Here is a 9,836-nt window from a genome sequence, read left to right as displayed (position 1 = left end):
AACCTGGTCGCATATATCATGAACATATCACAATAACCTAAAAAAGTCCTTAAGTTCAACCTCGGATTACACCGAGAAACTTGCGGTGGAATTACACTTGGTTCCATCGTATGGAAACTTGTGACAACGCATGGCATACTACATGAACATCCATAATTAACGCATATCTAGCAGTAGTATCGCATCATTTCGAGCATAGAACATCATCAATCATACCTATCAGGGATGAGTCAAAACACACATGTTCTATTGGAATTTTAAATCATGATCATAGACAAGCAATGACTGCATTAGTTGGTGAACTAATCAAAGACAAGTTTACATGCATAGGACGTGTTTATAAACCTCGTCACATTGTCAAGGATATGAGGAGAGAGTACAGCGTAAACATAAGTTACGATAAGGCGTGGTGTGTAAGGGAAACTGATCGAGCATGGAAGTGGTTTATGTCGAACTTGAAGTGTGCCATTGGAGAACCCCCAAACTTGGTGTTTGTGTCTGATCGAGCGGTATCTATTGGCAATGCCATTCGTGCAGTTTTTTCCACAGCATTTCATGGATTGTGCACCTACCACCTAGAAAATAATATTCTTCCGAACTTTAGGGACAGCACGATTGTTGGGATGTTCAAGGATGCAGCCAGGGCATTTCGCATGTCAGAGTTCCAAGCACACTAGAACCAACTACGTACTCTTCGAAATGGTGCAGTATCGAGATATTTGGAGGATATTGGTCCTGAAAAGTGGGCGCGTGTTTACCAAATAGAACGAAGATACGATAACATGACGTCCAATAGTGCAGAGTGTTTCAATTCATTGACTAAAGAATATCGACAGCTGCCTATAATGTGCTTGTTGGAACACGTTCGAGGCTTCATCCAGTCATGGTTTTATGAACGGAGAAATTATTGGGCATCTCGAACGACGTCACACTCGGACTACTGTGAAAACTGATTAGCAACTGAGTGTGACAAAGGCAGACGATATCGAGTTGAGCCGATTGATTGTTATAGGATCCATGTGCGGGACAATCAATTGGATGGTATTGTGAACCTCCATACGAAGCAATGCACATGCAAGGAATTTAACTTACTTGGTATCCCATGTTCACATACGATTGTGGCTGTGCGAGAAAGAAACATCCTCATCCATGGTTTATGCAGTTCATTCTATAGCGTTGACTCCCTCATGGCTGCTTATGCAGAGCCTGTAAATCCACTTGGTCACATATCTGAATGGAAGAGACCTCCGGGATATATGGAAAAGCATATTGCACCTTCTGGAAGAGTGGTACAGGTCGGGCGGCGAAGAGTACAAAGAATACCATCAAGAGGAGAATAACACAGACAAATAAAATGTGGTAGGTGTGGGAACTACAGGCATAATCGGCAAAATTGCAGTAAATCGCTGACGACCGGGCGACCCATTGACTCTAATACAAATGATTCAAATGTCGGTCGATTGTAGTTGTCTATGTGCCACTTGTCTTTGTAATTGTCTAAATGCCACTTATCTATGTAATTGTAACATTCTATGTGCCACTTTAATCCTCAAAACTATAATTTTTTATGTGCCACTTGTCATTCTGGAAACTTCTAATGTCTCGCTTATGAGTTTGATTACTAGAGTTTGTCTATTCATGAATCTCTTTAGATATCTCGCTTTATAAGTTTAATTACTAGAGTTTGGCTATTCTTAAACAATTCTGGAAACTTCTCGCTCTCGCACATCTCACTTTCGCTCATCTCGCTTTAGCATATCTCGCTGTCGCTCATCTCGCTTTTAATTTAACTTGTTAGCAATGAATCCCTTTTATAAGTGTAATTAATGAATCCCTTCAGATGTCTCACTTATCTAAGTTTAATTTAACTTGTTGGTTATTCATGAATGAATCTTCTTCTATATTCATGGTAGTTCTACACTAACAATTTAATCCGTTTTATAATTTTAATTTAAATTAATTTAATCCCTTTTAAAGTTTGATTATTTAAATTAAACTTAAATTAAATTCTGCACTTATAATTTAATTTAACTTGTTGGCTTAATGAATCCCTTCAGATGTCTCGCTTATCTAAGTTTAATTTAACTTATTCGCTATTCATGAATGAATCTTCTGTATTCATGGTAGTTCTACACTAAAAATTTAAATAACATGTTAGTAAAAGCTAAATTACATCAATAATATACATAATATACATGTACGTCAATAATATGGAGTGTTCATCCACAATTGACATGCCAATTACATTCTATATTCAGCCATCTTATCTTGAGTTATTACAGATGGGTCACTACCAGTCACTAAATGTTCTAAGAATTTTACAACAAAAATTCCACAATCTAACGACCCGTAATGTGTATTCGTAGAGGTAGGTCGGGCTATCTTCCATTGAGACGTTTCGATGTTCGGCTTCGAACGTTTCAGGTCACAGTAGTGAAGAAGCGAAGGTAGGGTGTAAGTCAACGGTTCAAGGAAAAACTCCAGCTTCTTCTTCGATGTTATGGAAGGCAGTGAATCAAATACGAACAACCGGCCTCTATTCAGATCGAATGCTAACAACATCTAATGTTGATCAATGTTTGTTGCAGTGTATACGAAGTCCACATCTGACCACTTGACATCAAATTTACCCATGACATAATCCGGTAATGTCTCATCCGCCCATGCTACAGCAGCTTCCAAGGTCGACTTATTCTTGATATATTTGTAGACCCCATCTTGAGAATTTAAATGACTTTATACAACGAAAAGAACATTAAAACACATAATAGTCAACCAATGTATTCCTATTCAAAAGTGCAGTAAATGGTTACCATTATTCCAATTGGCAGGATGGTGAAGTGAGCCATACACATATCTAGTCGCCTATAGAATTTTTCTTTCATGAACTCAAAAATGATATTTAAGGTCTGCACCCATAACAAGACATACGTTAGGAGAGGGTTTATAACTGTATGTACTTGGTAAAAAGGACAAGGATCGTAAACTTAGGTCACACTCAACCCATGAACTTGGTTCAGTCAACTACTGGGAAAAGGTTTTGGATAATGGTTGAACTGCATTTTCTCGAATCTCGTTGTCTGTGTTCTCATCGGCAATCCAATTCACCATTTCCTTCAATGTAGCTGTTGGAACCTCATGCTCCAAGGAGTATTGGATCGTCGCTTTAAACTGCATCGTAGTTACCCCAGGGAGAGAGTACTTAATATTTGGACGATCCAAAGGAATTTGAACCCTAACTTCCTTCTCTTTTGTTAGTTTCTTCTTTGGTTCAATGGGAGGTGTGTACTTATCAACGACCTTCCTCTTATGCATTATTATTCTACTCTCGACCAAAACCTACAGAAATATAACAAAATGTTGAACATATTGAATAACAAATATGAAGAAAGAAATTTTCGAATCACATAATGATCATACCTGTGAATCGAGATGTAGGATGTTAGAGGAGGTCGTGATATCGAGCTGTATAAGTGGTGGTGAAGGTGGGATCGGTGAAGGTGCAGTAGGTGACTTAGGTGGAGGTGGGATAGGTGACTTAGGTGGAGGTGGGGTAGGTGACTTAGGTGGAGGTGGTGTAGGTGACCTAGGTGAAGGTGGAGGTAGAGGTGGGGTAGGTGACTTACGTACAGTTGGGATGGGGGACATAGTGGCATCCTATGGAGTGGGAGACCTCATTGGCATAATGGAACCTTTCATCAACTGTAATAGAGACCAAATAGTTAACAATTGGCCTTCATGTCTCTCACATCCGTCTCTAGGTTTGATACACAGGCATCCAAGCTCGATATTGAGCTGTCGATGCTCCGCAGGTAGGCATATACATCAGGTTTAAAATTGGCTCCCTCTCTAGGGCCCGAATCCTCCGGGATAGAACACTCCTCTTTAAATTCAGGACGTACGTCACCAACCACCAGCACATTATGAAACATATCCTCACTGGGGGTGTAAGTAGGCTGGTGGATGTTTTGGTCCCCATCAGATTCTTCATCCCTCGCTCCACCTTCTAAATTACTCTTCTGTTCATCTTTCCCACCTTCTGAACCATTATTATCTGAACCACTGTCACTATTTGGACTACTAGAGCTCCTTGAACTCTCGGTGTCGGAGTGTGCTTGTCTTACTGCCCGTTTATCAATTGCGGCGTCCTGAAATTCCTTCTCAGCCTCGGACATGACAATACCCTCTTTGACTTTTGTCTGCATTAAGGAACCTAGTACAATGGTTAGTGTATATTTAACTACCGAATAAACATACTGTGGCTACATAGATTACATTTACATTTTCAGACTAAAAAATGTCTCTCTCGAGTGTTTTGAATGACACCGAGTGGGAGCATGACCACTTAATATACGAGGAATCACTACCTTACTCTTTCGAGTGGCAACGTTTCCTGCTATTGACGAAAGGATCTCGTACGTCCACACCTAAATCCAAACAACTCAAATTTATAACTATGTTAATGTTAAACCAAAGATAAAGTTAGGTTAAGGAACATCTACCTGGAATGCTTGGAGAAATCCACGGAGCGAGTACTTCACAACATAATTTTTATTTCCCCTCACCTTCTCCTTGTATAGACCAACCTTGTCTTTAAGTGTAGTCTTCAGGGAGTCGAGTGTCCTTTGCCAAATGATTGTACCCCAATCAAGAGAGTTGTAGTAGTCTATGTCCTCAACATCGTCAAATAGGGTACGATCCACAACATTCTTTTGCTTGTTTTTACCCATCATTGCAACCTCTGTGTAGTATACTAAGGTAATTTTCACTGCATCCTTATCATTTTCAAATACCAATTCTTCTTCAAGTAAATGCAAGTGGAATGCGTTTGAGGCCAACCGACTACCAAAGTACTTGATAAAAAGTTCGTGTGAGGACTCCTCACTCCATCCAACTTGCGTAGGAGACTTCCACAATCCAGTGATCAACAAAAAGTCGTCCTTCGAAAATGTGACGACCTTTCCTCTAACAAAGAAACTGATTGAGTCCATTCCTGAGTTCTTCACTTCCCTCAATAACATATGGTGGATTAGAGGGTTGTTGAATACAAGTTCAATGTCTAGGAATCGACCAAAAACTGTTCTCTTAAACATCTCTAACTGCCTTTCGATGAGCTTCTGCTTTACAATCTTGTTGGCATTGGCAACATGGGCCAGACAAGTTACTTGCCCGGGAAACCTATCAACTTCACGAATTTTCAAAGATTTCAACATCTTAAATTACTCCTACATTGTTCAATGAGAATTCAATTGATTAGTTAACAGGTCCGTACTAAAAAATCACTAACAAAATATACTGTAAAAGTCTCGCTAATCTTGCTTTCTCTCGCTAATCTCGCTCATCTCGCTCTAGCATATCTTGCTTTCGCTCTAGCACATCTCACTTTAATTTCGAATCACTCTAGCACATCTCGCTTTCTCTCGAATCGCTCTAGCACATCCCGCTTTAGCTCGAATCACTCTAGCATCTCGCTTTAGCTCTAATCGCTCTAGCACATCTCTCTTTCGTTCGAATCGCTCTAGCAATCTTGCTTTAGCTCTAATCGCTCTAACACATCTTTGCTTTAGCTCTAATTGCTCTAGCACATCTCGCTTTAGCTCAAATCGCTCTCGCACATCTCGCTCTCGCAAAAGTCGTCCACTAACTTGTCATCTAGCTACATCTTCTTCGTCCTCAACCAATGTAGAACACATCAAAATCCAAAATAAAAGACCGATCAAACAATACCAACCTAAATAGACACAACACAACATGAAAGACAAAAATTAAATTCACTAACCCAGTAGAGAACTTCGATTACGACAGTGATGGTTTTGCAGAGCGAGATGAACAACACTTGTACATACAACAATTTGTTTTCCCTAATTTTGAGTGGATGGGGACGACCGTTGAGTTTGAGTTGAACGCTATAGACTAGAGGGGCATTTTGTAATCTATTCCTGTGATGACGTAAGCAGAGGGTCAATTGACATTATTTTTTAAAAATGAGTCATTTGACATTTTGGACCCTAAAATTGGGTCATCCATACAATTTTTCCTAAACCTTTTTTCCTTTTAACTCAACCTAATTAACCCAAAATAACAAATTGAATAAAACGATTATCCTACATAATTTTATTATTGTTTTATTTGTAGTCTTCCATACTCATGTTAAAAATATTCGAATTATATATAGATGTTCATGGATTTATATATGCAAAATATCTTATCAATTATCTGTATTATTATCTTTTCATATCTTGTAAATTCTATAAATAGTTTGAGATATATAACTTAATACATAATACATTTACTTTCTTCTATCTTTTCTCTCTATACTTTTTTTTTTGTTCCTTGTTTTACAACAGATAAGCCTTTTTCCTTTTAATTCAACCTGATTAACCCAAAAAAAAAAAAACTTGGAATAAAACGATTGTCCTACATAATTTTATTATCGTTTTATTTGCAGTCTTCCATATTCTCGTTTCTGTTAGGGCCTTTCTTAAATTCATTTGATTAGTTGTTAATGTTGGGAATGTAGTTAGATAAACATATGATCATGGGTATATAAGTAACAATAATTATCTCAATTGGTATAAGGTCTTTTGGGGTAAAACTGAAATCAAAGCCACATAAAGGTTTGAAAAAGTTAAATAACATGCATCGGAAGTATCAAAGATCCATAAGCATTCAAATTCACTAATTTTGACAAAAACTAAAGCATGCTTTTCTAAAAAGAAGGTTTTAAGATCATACATTTGATGAACTCTCCAAGAAATCGAGAGTACAACAGTAGTCTTCACTTGATATCACCGTGAACCACCTTAAAGTCTTCCCTACTATGCTCTTGGAGTTTTAGGCAGAGTTGTGGGACATAAGAACAACTTGAAAAGGTGAAGAACCAAGAAGAACTCACAGTAGCCGGACATAGAGGACAGTCTTTTCTCATAGAAATTTTTCTCTAAAAAATTCTACATTAATCCATCTCAAATGACTCAAATCTTCTTTATATATTGTAGATGAACATACAAAGAAGTGAAGTGCATGACTTGCAGCTTATGCTTGGAGAATCAATGAAAAGAGTATAATGGCCTTTGTGTGAGCATGAAGATGAAGGTAATGGAAAAAACTCATTCTCCATTTTGTGCAACATGCAAAACGAATTTTCATTTTTCTTTTAAAACATACAATGATTTTAAAACCATTTTAATTGAAAATTGATTTTCTTAAATTAATTTCATAAATTCATTTAAAATATTAATTAATTTAATATCAAATATTAAATTATTTTTTGCACAATAATCATTTTCATATATTTAAATCATATTTAAATATATATTCTCTTGTTCCGTTTAATTTGAATGTTTCAAATTAATTTCTCAAGCTACCCTAAAGCTTATCCCTTTACGAGCTAGTAGGGGGACCTCGCGGACCTACAGATCATGGGTTCCAATGATTCGAGATTAATCGGTTAAACTTATTAGTCTGATCTAACCCCCATTCGTTAACTAATGAGACACTCCACTATAGCCCATAGTTGAACTGCCCTCATTGTAGATATATTATGTCCACTTAATAACCATAATCAGTAAGTCGATCCTTCATAGGTTGTTCGTAATCACAGCTAGGTCAAAAATATCATTTTACCTCTGTGAATACATCTTGTTTCTTAAGTTCCTACTGATCCTCTAATGAACAATTCTGATTCATAATCTCTATGAATCAAATCTTTTCTATATCATGAGAAGGTAGGGCTCTGATTGTTCAAGACTTGGAGTCAGTACTTAAGAGAACAACCTATCTGCTAACCCTAAATAAGGTAGGAGTGAATTCCATTTTACAAGGCTATGTCCCCAACTATTCATCCGATCTTATCCCTAAAATGGTAAGCTTATTAAGCAGTGTTGTTGGGCTACTCTCACTGTTTGTAGATCAAAGATAATCCCGAACAAACAGGAGTTCATAGCTAGCTCAGGATTAAGATCGAGTTAACCTAGGTTATATAATAAATGAAATAGTCAATTTTAACAGTAAACGGTCGTTATGAAGAAAAGTGACTATTTTCGTGGTCCAGTCTATATGCAAACTCATTGCATAAGATGTCCCCACTCTCATGTCTCAACATGAACGATTTTTGGGTCACATCATTTGTAGCCTCTTACAACTTCTTATAACAACTACAGAGTTGGCCGCATGCAATAGTGTTACCAGGATGAGATACCCAATTTCATCCATATACTTATTAGACCATTTAGGCTATATACTGTCAACTTGATTCTGTTTATGTCATTACATAAAGTTACAACATTCAGACTATAGCCAAGTATGCGTTTATTGGATTTTCATAATAAGACGCAAAATCAACAAGTCATTATTATTGATAAAATAGAATGCTTAACACGAACTGCGAGTTCTAAGACATTTCCAACAAAGTTATGCTCAAAGTGAACAATATCATACTATTGTGGAGATTTGTGGAGGTACTTTGTCTTTATCAAATGGTATCAGAACCATGTTGTAAACTTCTGAACTTGTTTTACTAGTTAATCAAGTTTAAGACCTCTTAATATGAGTTAAGATGTGAATTAACGTCAATGGGAAGAGTAAGTTAAGTATAGTGAGTGATGCATCTGAAATATAAGAGAAGGAAAATTTTCTAAGTGTTATGACTATACGTGCTCAGTTGTAACCTGGTCAACACGTAGAAAGTTGAAAATAAAAAGGGTCGAAAAAGGGCAAGAAAATATGTTAAGTGTGGAATGTTGCATTCTCAAGTGAAGTAGAAACAAGTTAACACTTAGGAAAGATAGAAGGTTCCATGCGTTGGAACTATGAAGCGTCATGCAGCCAGTCCAGTTGAATGACATGGCCAGAGGTCTAATAGGGGGGGACGTTATGGCTACGTACAACAAGTGTTATGAAGGATTTATGCGACCAACTTTGTATACCATTGATGAGGGCTAAGCTAGCAAGTGATGCAGCAGAAGGTCATGCGTTGAAGAGAGAAGGCTTGGGTTGTCGTAAGGCCATACGATAAATTTTAAGCTGAGAAATTCATCTTAATTAACGAGTAAGTAAGCCATGTGGCAGCCTTGTAAACGTCCATGAAGGGATAAGTATGCCAAGTGACAATTAATTAAATAAACTCCTCATGCAAGCCCAAGTATAAATAAGCTTAACCAAGAAGGAGACTATTTTACCAAAATTTTTCTAACGCCTAAGTGAAGTAGTGTTATTGCCATTGAAGACTTTGAGAGTTGAAGGACTCTTGGCCAATTAAAGAAGAATTTGAGGATTTTTTTTAATCGATTTTAGAGGAAGTGATGCTCAAATTCTAAGATAAGTAAAAGTTAAGATGTTTATGAATATTTTCTTTAAAAGAAATTTAGTTAAACGAATGCTGGAACTAAAATTATGAAACCTGGAAGTTTGAATTTGGAATGGTGTTATGGATGAATAAGCAGAAAGTTGCATACGAAGAACAAGCAAGCAGCTAACTTAATGATGTTATGTGTTAACGCATATAATATAGCCAATCCACAATGAAGGAAATTTGAATGCATCATATAATGGATGTACGTCGCATAGACTGAGAAGTGTTTCAGCACTTACTGAACACCTTGAGAAAGGATTCCCAATTATCAGCCAAGTTATAAGGTAAGATGGCTAAGGATAGTCGATGCGTTAAGGATGGTTTTGATGCATTGAACTTAGCTATTATGCGATAACTATTAGTATGTGATAAAGTTAAGTTATGTGTTAAGCTTAAAAGGGAGCTAAGTATACTGACCAAGGGACCTTTCCTTTTCAAGGCAAATACAAATAGGAGAGGCGTACAACCCTTTGGGCGAGTAGCT

The sequence above is a fragment of the Benincasa hispida genome, chromosome 1 (assembly GCF_009727055.1).
Source record: "Benincasa hispida cultivar B227 chromosome 1, ASM972705v1, whole genome shotgun sequence".
NCBI lineage: Eukaryota > Viridiplantae > Streptophyta > Magnoliopsida > Cucurbitales > Cucurbitaceae > Benincasa > Benincasa hispida.
Note: the sequence above shows the minus strand (reverse complement) of the source record.